At 39.2% G+C, this 13,593-nt stretch overlaps 1 protein-coding gene across 2 annotated transcripts in view; it reads right to left on the bottom strand.

The window, feature by feature from the left end:
- znf469 (zinc finger protein 469) overlaps nt 1–13,593 on the bottom strand; it is a 181,954-nt gene that overhangs the window by 159,229 nt on the left and 9,132 nt on the right. For both annotated transcript variants that reach the window (XM_019278974.2, XM_027272918.1), the window contains exon 2: nt 8,083–8,148. The gene's annotated coding sequence lies outside the window, so the exon portion shown is untranslated. The remainder of the gene's footprint in view (nt 1–8,082; nt 8,149–13,593) is intronic.

Genomic DNA, 13,593 nt, shown 5'->3' with positions numbered 1-13,593 from the left:
TTCTGCTATAGTGCTGCATAAGTGCATTTGGCTGAGGGAAGCTGCAAGCTGTTACTAATTGATCTCACTCCTCAATTTATTTTTCAATCTATCCTGAAATACATTCATCACACTCATCTTTTTTTATGAATATATAATCAGCAGCACTGCCTGTCTGTCTGTTACTTCAGGGGTTAGAGGTGGAATTATTGAGGAAATGACCAAGATAACTTGACGCTGATGGCATAATAACCAGGTCCTTACAGGTAATGAGTGGGTCCTCTTGAGTTTCAAGTCCTCCCTGTCACAATGTGTTGTGCTCAAGTGCAGTTTGGGGTAGTGAGGGGTATGACTGTGCATATAGGTTTTACAGAGTTTTGTCTTTTGTTTTTATGCAGGAGTGAAACCAAAACAAAGCACAGAGACACAGTCCGTTAAAACACATTCAGACCGGATTCGGTGTGCCTGTGGTCACTTGCTGAAACTCATCCAAGGCTTTGACAGTGAAAAAAAGCACCATATGTGTGCTGAATGTCTACCCCCTTGTGGCCAAAAGACATATTGCTCAGTCTTGTGCCGAATACCAATGACCAGACGAAATTCTCAATTTGGTGGAAAACAAACAAACAAACAAAAAGAAACTACAACAAGAAAAAGAAAAACTGTTTAAAACAAAACCATATATGCTCGCAAGGATGCAGTTTGTCTGTTTGACATATATGTGAGTGTCAAGGTATGTAAATCACCCAACCACTACTTGTTCTCGTGAAGCTGTCAGATGATTCTCCATTAACCTGTGGTTTGGCTGTTTATGCCAAGCTGTAAAGGCTGCCAACTCAGCCTACAGGCCTTGCTATAGGCAGAGCCGTGATGTGCATTGAACCTGTTAAGCCTCAGATGCAGAAAAAACACTAATCTCTCTGTCACCACAATGTGCTAACTGAAGACTGCTATTCCAAGTATAGCATAAGAGCTCCCACTCTGTTATACACACACACTGTTTTCTTCACTCACTTCCTCTTCCCATCAGTCCAACTGAGACTGGTGTTGGCATACAAAGCTCCACCGGGGAAAAAGAGACAGGAAAAGAGATTTCTCTGAAACTGATCCTGTACTTTGATAGGTATTTCCACACAGACTAAAACTGCAGAGAGAAATAGGCAGTTTAGTATATCCTAAGGCTGTATGTAGGTGCAAAACAGCCATGGATGCCTTTTGGCAACGTGGTTAAACTCTGATACTGATCTCAGAACTATTGCTTACACCGTGACTCACTATGTCAGTCTTGGCATGGCAGTGTCGATTAACCAGCACATCCCACTTGGCAAATTCTCCCTCTGCCAGGATGTATTTGATTTGCTTATTCATTCTTCAAAACGGATCTGACGGATGGGAATCATTAACCACATCAAATGTTCAGTTGCCAAATCTTTCGCATGCACAACCAAATGAGTGAGTAAAAGTGTTGCAAACTTAACAATTAATTTAGGAAGCAGTTCAAGTGTGCAATGGAGATGAAGCGGCAAAATTCTGCTTCATTCTAACACATATTGCACAGAATCATTTTGTGTACCCGCATCTTGCTTTAATCAAAGGCAGACAGATTTCAATCACTGGCCATTAAAACCCTCTCTGTTAGGACTGATATGCAAGTAGTGTCATTCATCATGCAGACAGGCCAAATCATACTGGAGTTCTTAGAAAGCTGATGACTACGTGAAATTCCTTTTTGCAACTCATATTCATTTGTAATTTCCTTGTATTTAATAAATATGCAATTACAAAATGCTAGCAGTATTTGAATACGTTTCAGGAGAGACAAAAAAGAGCTCAAATATCCTGAGAGATAAAATATTATTCCAATGATAAGTGTTAGAAACTTGAGCCAAATAAAGATTTGGGTGTAACTACAATGCAAAGTAGACATCATTAGTATTACATTAGTAAATCATAAGATTGTTGAGCACAGTTGTTGACAAAAAGCCAGGATGAGTGGATAAAACAACAATTGTGTGAACACTTGTATGTGAGCGTCTCTATATCTGTCTAATAATGACAGTATGAATACCTGTTATCCAGTGCCAGTCCTGTGATGGGCTTTCCATGGCACCCCAAGGGACCTGGCCCCCGCCAGAGCTTACATCAACTCCAAAAAGAAAAACACATAAATAACAACAAGAATTACCATCCCCATGCAGCAAATCCGCAAAACAACCACACCAAGCACAGCAAGAGAGACGTGGGATCTGGGGATCTTGGAACAAATCAAAACCAACATTGTCTTTCCTGGGAAGGTCTCAGGGCCTTTGTTATCTGCCTTCAAACTAGTATGATTCATTAACTGTGTTGGATGTTATCGTTGCCATTGGGAAAGGTTCTTCTCATAACCCAGAAGTGCAGCAAAGATAAATGCCCTTTACATCACTGATTCCCCATCCGCCTAACATTTACGATCGTTGCGTTGATCATTTCATAACAGCTTGAGCAGGTGGAGCCCTCTCATTCACCTCACTGTGTGCTTTATACCAGCCATAAAAAAAATGACTCCACTGCTCAAGATCCCACATCTGATCTCCCCTACCAAACAAACACACACAAAGAATGCCACCAGCTGTCAATCAATTTAACTGATCCGGGTTATCATATCCCACAAACCCAATCATCAGTGATTGTCAGTCGGCAGGTCTATAAAGCCTGGTGTTTACCGCGTCTAGACAGACTCGGGGACTAGCAGCCATGGGCATCTGAGTAGTATATATCGCACCCAGTTTAACCACAGATGAGAGCACCACTGTCATTTGCCACCATAAATCAGCCCCTTGCACATAAGGGGTTTGTAAGGGCTCGGGCGTTAAGAAACCAATTTGAAGAGTAATCTGAAAACAAAGTTTCAAAGCAGAAAAAGCTTGAAGAAGGAATTCCCTTTTGATCAAGCGCATTAGCGCACTTGATTTCCCGAGGCTAAACTCTGCAGTGTCATAAATCATCAAGCTGAAGCAACAGTATAGTTCCTGTGGTTCCCATACCACGATGAGTCGTTTCTCGAGCTTCATGGATAAACATGACAAGGCAGAATTGTTTTGCTGCTGAATATGAACTTATATTAATCCTGTGTTGCTCCACAGCAACAAATATTGCACTAAGGTGAATAGGGCTAAATTTGAATTAAACACAGTTATCTGGGTAAATAAGAATAGTTCTTGCTGTGGGTAAAGGACTCTTCTCTCCAGAAAACAAATATTATTTCCCCCCTTTAACTGGCCAAGCACTGACAGAGACATACTGTACTAGGCCTCTCCTCAGTGTTTCCAGCTGAAACCTCACTCAGACCTCAATTTAACATGGCTTGCATTGATGCCTGGAAAAAATTATGCCACCACACATATTATCATATTAATTACCACAGTGTATTTTCGCTCACCAGGAGGAGAAAAAAAAATCACAAAATAAAGAATCACAAAAATGAAAATGCTGTCTGACCAGAGGAATTTGTTTACACAAAAGAGGCAAAAAAAAGTGAAGAAACACTTTTAAACACTAAGAGAGGATTTTTCAAAACACCGCATTTTGCAAGAGACACTTTATAAGAAAAAAAAGAAAGACTAATTGCAACATCAAGTTCGAACATCTGTTGGGAAATGGATGAACACACTGAGCTGTGCTGCTACTTTTCAAGAACACCAGACTTCTCATTCTAAATATAGGGCTCAGGCTGTATATTTGGGATCCAACAAATGTAGATATGAGAACTGGGGCGAGGAATAACCTTACACACAGCTGTGACAAGGCCACTAAACAGTGTGGCTGCTATTGCCGTGATGTGGACTGATAGCGTCCTTCCAGTCTACAGTCCCTCGACTGGAACCACTGCCATATGACTGGAGAGAAATGGACCTGTTATTGTTATGACCTGAAAGGCTTTGGGTGGTCCACATTCAGACACACAAACACACACATTTGAAGGGAGAAAGACAGACAGAGACAAGAGACAGCAGGCAAATGCAAATATTACTATACAACACTTTGATAAAAGCTTTCTGAACACCTGCAAACTCCTGTCAGAGCTGATTGTAGTGACCTAGAAGGTCATGCAGCCATACTTTCATATACAAATGAATCTCTAAAATGCATTTTCCACATACCCAATGTAAAATATTTACAACTAAAGAATCTCTACAGGCAAACTGGACCAGTGTGAACTCATATTGGCATAAACACGACATACATTTAACAGTATGTCTATAAACACATGCACATACAAGCACATGGAGAGAGATATGCATCAGCCACAGGCTTCCGTGTAAGTTTGTGAGTCTCTGATGTAAGATGACGCTGGCAGAGATTCATCATGGCTGGAGTACAACTCAGATCTGTCCAAACAATAACACGTTCAACCTCGCCCCAAAATAAGCAATACGGAGATTATCTCCACACAAAGGACATAAAGCTGAGCACATTAGCATGACAAATCTAACAAAACACCAAGGTGCTGCTCTTAGCAGGTCTTTGCCCTGCCTTTGGTTACCTTTCTCTTTAAGATTTTAGCTCTACAATTTGGCCCATTAGTAGCTTGGTGAACTGTGTGTGGTGGCATTCCAGTGATGCACTCAAAGCTGTTTGGTTTTAGAGTTCACATTGCTCTGTTTAAAACACAATCCATCAGCACCCAGCAGGGTGAAACATTACTGTATCCTGTTACCAGGAGTGAAACTTTAGACCTGAGAGGACACAGGTCTCACACATGCAGACAGGAAAACACTCACCTACTCTCAAGCGGACTGAAAAAGACATGCTCATATTGGCTTTAACAAACCTTTTCAGCAGCCCTACTCCCATTTTGTCATGCCCATGCACACATGTAGCACACACAAACACACATGCACATAGACAAATAGTGGCAATCAGCGGGTGGATGTCAGCCGCCAGACAGGAACTGCTCCCAGCATTTGTAACAGAGCTCATAAATCACTGCACACATTGGGGTAATGATCCATTGAGAAGGAGAGGTGAAACTAAAATACAGTGCCCCTCTTAAAGACCACACGGCAGCATTCAAAGACCTGCCTTCTGTCTGGCAACCCTGTCATTAACACGATTATCATTGTGCACAGCTCTGACAAAACCTCAACACACAGAAGCAAGGCACAAATATACCAGATTGGACTTATTGTATTTTTTGCAGTGCTTCAGCGGCAGGTGGCTTATTGCTGTGCATTTGCTATCTGTTATTCAAATGTGTATATAAGTTTGAGGGAAGCAACTGTGATACTGCAAAGTTGCCCATATCTTCCAGCTCAAGTTAATCAAATCCAAACCATTATTGTTTTGGGCATTTGTAGCATGACTATGAAGTCCAGTTTGAACACATTTTTCTAATTTTCAAGGTGAAAAGTCACACAAACTTGTCTGTGTATATTTTGCAATGTGATTATGACCAGAAAATATGGTGAAACGACCAAATTAGTAGGATTTCCCATTTCAAAACTTTGTTTCATTCTGTTCAAATATAGAAAAACTCAATTTTGCTTCATACAACACACCATTGAATGTACTTTAAGTGCTTCGCTTTATTCTATTGTTTAGGACATTTCTCCAAATAAATAACAGGCTTTGAGGAATTACAAAATGCATCAAACTCAGGGAAAAAACTTGTTTTAAGAATATTTCCTGAGGACAGAACTTTGCAACTCAACTTTTTTCTAAGAAGATCTTGATAACTTGTGAGGAAAATATTTTCAGAAGGGGCTTTACATTCAGCTGGGCACTGCTGAGGGAGACCTTGAGGCCCTAAGGAAGTAGATCCCTAAAACTGATCTGAATCTGGTGTTCATATTGTATGGATTTCCTCCAGGTTAATTCATCAATTATGTATTTACCTGCAATCTGCAGGCTATCTGTTTTTTCACTGTAGAAGAGAGGTACATCCTACCTGGTAGCAATTTAGGGATTCAGACTGATTAGCAGAGAAACAGCTTTTTGAGACCTAATCATAAAATCGAATCGAGGGTGAAGTTCAACATGGGATCAGTTACCCATGACAATGTATCAATGATTGTTTTCCAAACACTTGTCAGTTACAGAAATACAGCACCAATATGTCCTTGTGTTTTTAAAACATATATACAAGTTAAAAACAGACAATATTACCTATAAGCAGATCATCATCAGCCCATTTATCCAAACAATCTCACCTCCATTACTATGCCACTGCCCCCTAGTGGCTGGGTTTAGCATCACAGACCACCCCTGTTGAATACTACACTGTACTGCTCTCCTCCAGTGACTCCTCAGCTTACCAGTTCCTACTGTTTATAAATAGTAGAAACTGATCATCATCCTTGTAGGTGCATAGCATAATCCTTCAAGGACTGTCTGGTACTTTTACAGCATCTTTCATTCATCTACCTATCGAGAGAGCTGTGGGACTGTGCTGACAGTGTGTGAGGCTGCCTGCTGGTGTAATCCAAAGAGAGCTTCACATAAATCCCTGAGGCACTGAGCCCAATGGCAAAGCGAGAATGGAGTAAGCTTGCATTCCTTAACCAAAGTTATGAGTATTCAAGAGTAAGAAGAGCAAGATACACAACTAGTGTTTTGACTATTCCTGTGGTATGGTCAAATCTAGAGAGAAAGAAATATCTCAGTACTGTGAGATATATTATACGTTCCCCATCAAAATCTGAAAATTCATCTTTCAAAGAAGACTCACGTCAGCTTCTACCCAGGAAATCTTGCATTCTCTGCTCATGCTGAGCACTGTCAAGACACGTCTACTCTCCTTAGCTCTTTAGACATTATGATTTGTTAATAAATCAAAACTGTGAAAATGTATTTTCCTGTTCACAAATACCACCCACCTAAAGAAATAGCAAACAATTCTACTAAGAGCACAAACCAACTTGATTAAATGTGTAATTCTAACTTTTGAACCTTAAATCAATAGATTTTGCATTGAAATGATTCCCTTGCATATGTTGAGACATAAAGTGAATATTTATTGAACATTTGTGGCGTGGAAAAGTTCAACATCTGGATATTCAGTCAGGTGGAATTTCAAAGACGGGAAATGTCGCAACATGCAGCAGTCAACATTCTGTACCATAAATCTCTCACTTGCTGGTTACTTATCTAAAACTACAAACCTTTCAGAGAGTCATGTCAAGCAAAGATAAAAAGACAAAATCTGGCTTTTATTTTATAAAAAGGGAGACTGCTTCAAGTTAATTTTACTAAACATTATTTGGCCAAATTTAGGGGAATTATAAGTTGATTGTACAAGCGTCACAATGCTTTGAAGAGATCAAAGGATAATCTGAATTTCATGTAGCAGGTCACCAGACAGTCAATAGTATTGTCAAATGTATGATGTTAGCTAGCTAGATTATCTTTCTTCAAAAGGATTTGAAATGGTGATGAAATTAATTTGATTTCATTTGATATTATCCACTAAGAAGAATATATTTTGCATAATATTGTTAAATATCAGTGGGAGACAACTGCACATAGTTTTCATGTTGTTTCCAGCAAATCTAAAACCACAAACCTCACGCAGCATGATCCACTCCTCCACCCTTGAATCACTGTTAAGTATGATTCAAACATAGCAGTACCAACAGCTATTACTGCCCCGTCACGCTTTCACCTCCTTATAGATCTGAAGCTTCAGGGTCAGGAGAATTAACAACGGAGATGTGGATCACTTGGATTAGTGGACTTTTTGAAGTTTTAACATGTTTTGACGTGTTTTTTTTGCCATGACTCTTAATGCTGCTACATACCCTCTGTGTGTCTGATACCCACATTTCAGACACACAGAGGGTGAGCATTTGTTACTTAAAATATACATTTTCACCGTAACATAGGATTTATTTGCTTTGTAAAATGGTTCTTCATTGAACATTCATTGAATTTGGAAATATTGCAAAATCTTATCTACATTTGCAAATCTTATTTCAGATTCATGTCACATATTTGTCACTTGTATTGAAACTTTTTTCTCTCCGTATAATGCATGTAACATCAATGCACATACAGCACTTAGGATACATGCAGTACAAAATAATAGTTGTTCATTACAACATGCTTAAATACTTCTGCACTTACAGTTTGAACTTCAGTATGGGTGGTATCTTTTTCCGCAGCTGCTCTCTGCTGCTTGGTCACACTCTCCTATCAGTGACAAGAGAAGAAAAGACATTTGTTACACACTCAGTGAAAGAATTACTTACTAACTCATAATAGCACTAATTGAGTTGGACATGTAAAGAAAACACACACACATCTGGATGAAAGACAAACACACACAACTGGAGGGTACCAAGGAAATGACCAATAATCACTTAGAAGATCCGAACAAAGCAACTCCCTCAATCCAAATGTCCCTTCCCACTCCCTGAGAAAGCTAACCATGAAATAGTAGGATTGCTTCAGTGCAAGCGTCTCTTGGACAGACTTCAAAAGTTAAATGAAAACCCTGAATATCTCTGGCAAGATAAACAACGCAGCAATGCAAAACAATACTAATCAATCAGAAAAATGACAACAGAACAGCCCGGCCCATCTATTGCAGCCGTAAGAAACACTATGCCAAAAACTGGAATCACTCTTAAGGCACAAAAAAGGATGATGTGTGGACTTACTAGATGCACAGAAACAGCTAATGAAATAAATATGATTTCTATGTTCAATATAAAAGCTAAAGATCGGAATGTTTTGGAAGGATGCATAAAGTGATGGCAGCCATTCTGTCAGTCATCTTCATAAAGTGTGAGTGAGCCAATAAAAACACAGTGGCTCAAAGTGATGACTCTTAGTGTTTACTCTGAATCTGTGCCCACTCTGTGAATTGGGGGAGGGACATGTAGAAGGACTCCAAACACTGTTTTTTATTTACTTCAAGACAATAACATATGCAGCAGAGCAATAAAAAGCAATATGGTAACAGATGCCAGTGTTTTACAGCTCCCTAAAAACAGGAAAATATTTGGTAAAAGTCAGCTCTATGAAATAAAAAACAGCAGTTCTGAGTTTTGGAGACTTGCAAGGAAAAGGATAGGCAATCATATCAATCCAGCTGTCTACAGAGGCTTAACAGCACACAGCACTGAAGCTGCTGTTCCTTCACTGTTTATGCGCTGCTCACGCTGTGCCTTCAGTGTAGACGCAGAGTTACTTGTGAGAGCATGTAAGCTTTTTTGAATAAGCCTTAGGTTGAGGAACATACAAAATATGCTGTCCTCCTAGCCTCCAGCAAAGAGTGATGTATTAGTGGAAATGCTGACAGTGACTCATATTACAGAACAGCTAGGCACTCCATGTTAATTCCAAATGAAGTCAGTCCAGCTGGATATTGACAATCTTGTGATTTATCCCAGGCTGAGTTTGACAAAAGAGCTGTAAAGAAGAAAATCTCAACTTGACAAAGTCTGAGAGGAAAACTCTAAATATTCACTTTTAAAATGGATTTTCAATGGTAAATCTGAAATCGAATCACAATGCGACGTGCCTTGTGGTGCTGGAAAGCTAGATTCAAGACTCATAAAGTAAAATTAACTTTAAGATTACTGGTATGCCTACACAGACCTTACCATCAATCCTCTTTTATCTTAGAATATCATCTGCATGCACATTTCTGATACTGTATGTGTACTTTCCTAAGAGAGGAACCCTGTGGACTAACACACTTTGAAATATCTGTGCAAACAAATGAGGATACTACCCAGTCAACATGATGCTCATGTTCATTCCTAGATGCCTCAGAAGTTTCTGAAGCTCTCTGACAATCATGAGGAGAAAGCTACAGTGGTACAATGCAGCAACCACATATGGAAGACATTGTGGGCAATTACAGTACAGTAGTTACATACACTTATACAAGATATGCAATATGTACACAGCATAAGCCACAGCGTGCATCTTGGTCTAAAAGTCGACGGGAGGTGAATAAATGCTGGCAAACAAGGGTTAGGGTAAAGACTTGTTGTTGTTTGTTTGCCAGCAGCCACATATAGAGACATAAAATAGATTACTAACAGGTGGAAATGTGGACACAACAAAGATCTGTTCCTGAGGACTATATAACTGATGAGTTTCACTGATGCGTTTGCGTGTGGTGGAAAGTGTCACAGGTGAACGGTTAATTACTTAAAAGTGTAGTGTGCTGTGTATGATATTTATCTGACTGTCTACAACATGTTTGTGAAATGAAACAAACAGGCGCTGTTTGTCTATAACCACTGTGGCATTGCTGTCTAAATATTCATAGTGGCAAATGAGTCAACCTCCACGAAATGAGGGTTTTCCAGTCAGACCCTCGAGCCGCACTGATTGAATCTAAATTCATAATGACAAGACGTCTGCACATGCCACAGTACAAACACTAATTCTTTATAGACTGTGTTCTGAAAAAGCATTATCTTGTTTCATGCATATGGTTTGAATCAAGGTGGGTTGGCTTTGCTCTGTGTGTAGTAGTGAAAAGCTGTTATTTTCAAAGGCCCACGGGCCTCCTTTTCAGGGTCCAAGTGTTGTACTATCTAACTTTCCCTTACCAAATATAGGGATGTATCTCTGGAACAGACAGAATTGATTGGGTTCAAACACAAGCACTGGCTGCACATGAGGATGCACTGCTGCTCTCTCACACCGCGCCGAATGCAAAATATTGACGCACAAGAATCACAGCCAAAGCCTATGTAACCTTTGTTCTTATCAATGCATTGTGAACATCATGAACTGTGGAGGCAGAAAGATATAGTCTTCAAACGTGCTTTTTTTTCCACACCCAAGAAACCAAATATCTTTAGCCTCTTTCAATCAGTTTGGGTGACAGTGTTCACACGCTTGTCTTTGCTGGCTTGATAATTTCTGAGCATTGTTATCTGAGAATGAAGCTGTTCACTGAGCGGAAAGTTCTCAGAGCAATTGCTTCAGAAATACATATGATATTCTCAGGGCTAACAAAATAGTAACAGGCAAAACAAAAAAGCTGTGCCAACAAATGTTCTGAATTATGAGAGAAAAAAATGATCACAACAAAGAAGAGCACTGATTGTTGATTATGGCTTGGATATGCAATGGTTCTTTACACCTCTCTGACACTTACCGTCAACCCGTGTGGAATTATGTATATAAATGATGAACAAAAGGAAAATGTCCAACTGGACCTGACTCAAAACAGTCAGCAAAGTTTTCGGAAAAAAAAACAATACTTCCCTATCCAAAAGGATGCCACAAATCCGAATATGGTGATTCCAATTTATCTTCCTTGTAGGGGTCTCCTTCACCACTGACGCCTCTGGCTTTCCACCACCACCAGGACAGCGAGCCAGAAAGACGAGCCAAACAAACAGCCAAACAGTTTGTCTGTCATTTGATCATATTTTAAGACATTTTCAGTGGAAAAATGGTGGTGAGACTGTTTTGTGTGTTCACAAACGCCCGCAGCTGTTTTCCCCATCTCTACTGTGCTTTTTCCCTACACAGATGATTTGGGCAGATGTACACTCCACCTGGTGTAGAACTGACAACCACAGCTCCCCTGTGCTTATTATGGATGTATGAAACATATCCTGTCTTAAATAACTATCAGGTGAAGGACTTTGCTGAATTGACTTACACAGCATAGCATACCCTAATCACTGGATAAGCCACCTTTCCCTGAGGCTAAACACAAATATATACACTGTTAACTGGAAACACGCATGCTCACAATACCTCTAGTGTGTATGTGTTAGATGTACATATACATGTGGTTAACTAGATGGAAGCATCTGTTCTGCGCATTGCCATGATCCAAGGTTCTTTCATCAGTATCAAGCAAGCCCAAGGATGTGTCTACCCAAATCACCTTCTTCCCAATTTGTGCTGCATGCCCCTCTATCCTACCCTAACAACCCATGTATTATCCCACCATCCACCTCTTCATCAGCAGGCTTCTGTGTCCCCATACTACAGCCCTGTGTGGGCTTGTGGAGCCTGGGGCCTGACATGTGGAAACAATCACAGCAGAGAGAGATGAAATGATATATAGAACTAATAAAGAGATGGATAAGTAATGACCAAGATCTGATGTCTAATCAAAATACATTCACTAAGAACAAGCAACAAGCACAAGTAACTTCATGTCTGGATATAAGTCTTAGTGGAGGCCCTGGGTCAGTAATGACCTGGATCAGATATCTTATCATAATACATAGATGTGAGTGACTCCATTATACATATTTGCCAAAACTACTGTTCAAACAGACAGTCTTGATACTACAATGATGCAATCCTACTAGCATTTATGGAAAGCAGGTGAAAGGGGTTGAATAGCAATACTACTAAATATCATTTTATTTATTTTCCTAGCCACTATTCATACAAATATTACCTAAGAAGATCTCAGTTAAATCAAAACATATGAACAAGGCCAACAGGCCCACTCTCATGTCTGGAGGAGTTGTGTTTAACTGAGGGCAAATGCTCAAATTACAGATCATTATACAGAGGTACACTGGTTTCATTTCTTTGTTTTCCTCCTTTTTTTAAGCTCCACATCTAAGAAATCTTAATCTTCTCATTCTTTTTTTTATTGAGGAAGAGCAATGGACCAAACATTCAGACAGTCCACAGAAATAACAAACATGTCATCTATCAAGAAAACCTCTGCTGAGGTTGAGTGTTGACTTTCAAATTAAATGCTAGTTATATATATATATAATTTCAGTTTCAAGTGTGGTGAAACACTTGTGACAAATACAATGGAGGTGGGATGTTTTACAGTTTAACAATAAACTCTTAAACAGTAGACTCCACAAACTGAATAATTATTAATAACTATACATTAAAAAACAAACACATAGAACATAATTAATAGATCTGAATCACCAGATCACCAAGCAGCTTTTATATCAGCCTTTAAATGAACCAATGCAGTCAGCCATTTTTAACTTAGCATAAAGGCTAAAATCAGAGGGAAACACCTAGCCTGACTCTACTATGCCTTAAATCCATTCATATTCCATCCATTCATCCATGTCATCACTGTAAGGTTGACAGACACACACACACACACACACACACACACCACAACATATATATATTAATATATATATATATATATATATATATATATATATATATATATATATTTATTCAGATGGATTTGCATTTGAAAAGCCAATAAGACAAAATGCAAAAGACCTAGAAGTATATGAAGTCTCCTTACAGCACCAAGAGATCTGTTACATGTGCCTTTACTCTGACCAATCTGATATCACTGTCAGTTACTATAATCCATTCATTCAAGGAATAACTCAATAAAGTCTCTGTACTTCCAAGCCATGTCTCTACTTGGAATAATAAACCATAAAATCTAAATGAAAATCATAAATCCTGAGCCCACAATGTTAGAGATATGGATGTGCATCAGAATACACAAATTTGGTTGTCCAGATGATCTATTTTGATAATCATCCCTCTGGCCAAGAACTCAAGTCTATGCAGGGTTTTGAAGCAAATGTCATCTCGACCTAGAATACTTTGCAGTGATATATATTAAATGTGCATTTGAAAAATTGCTCACTAATGAAGCGTTCAATATTCCTGTCCTCTCCCTTATCGTTCCTTCCC

This window comes from Larimichthys crocea, chromosome XXI (genome assembly GCF_000972845.2).
Source record: "Larimichthys crocea isolate SSNF chromosome XXI, L_crocea_2.0, whole genome shotgun sequence".
Lineage (NCBI taxonomy): Eukaryota > Metazoa > Chordata > Actinopteri > Sciaenidae > Larimichthys > Larimichthys crocea.
Note: the sequence above shows the minus strand (reverse complement) of the source record. Positions and strands in the feature narration are given on the sequence as shown.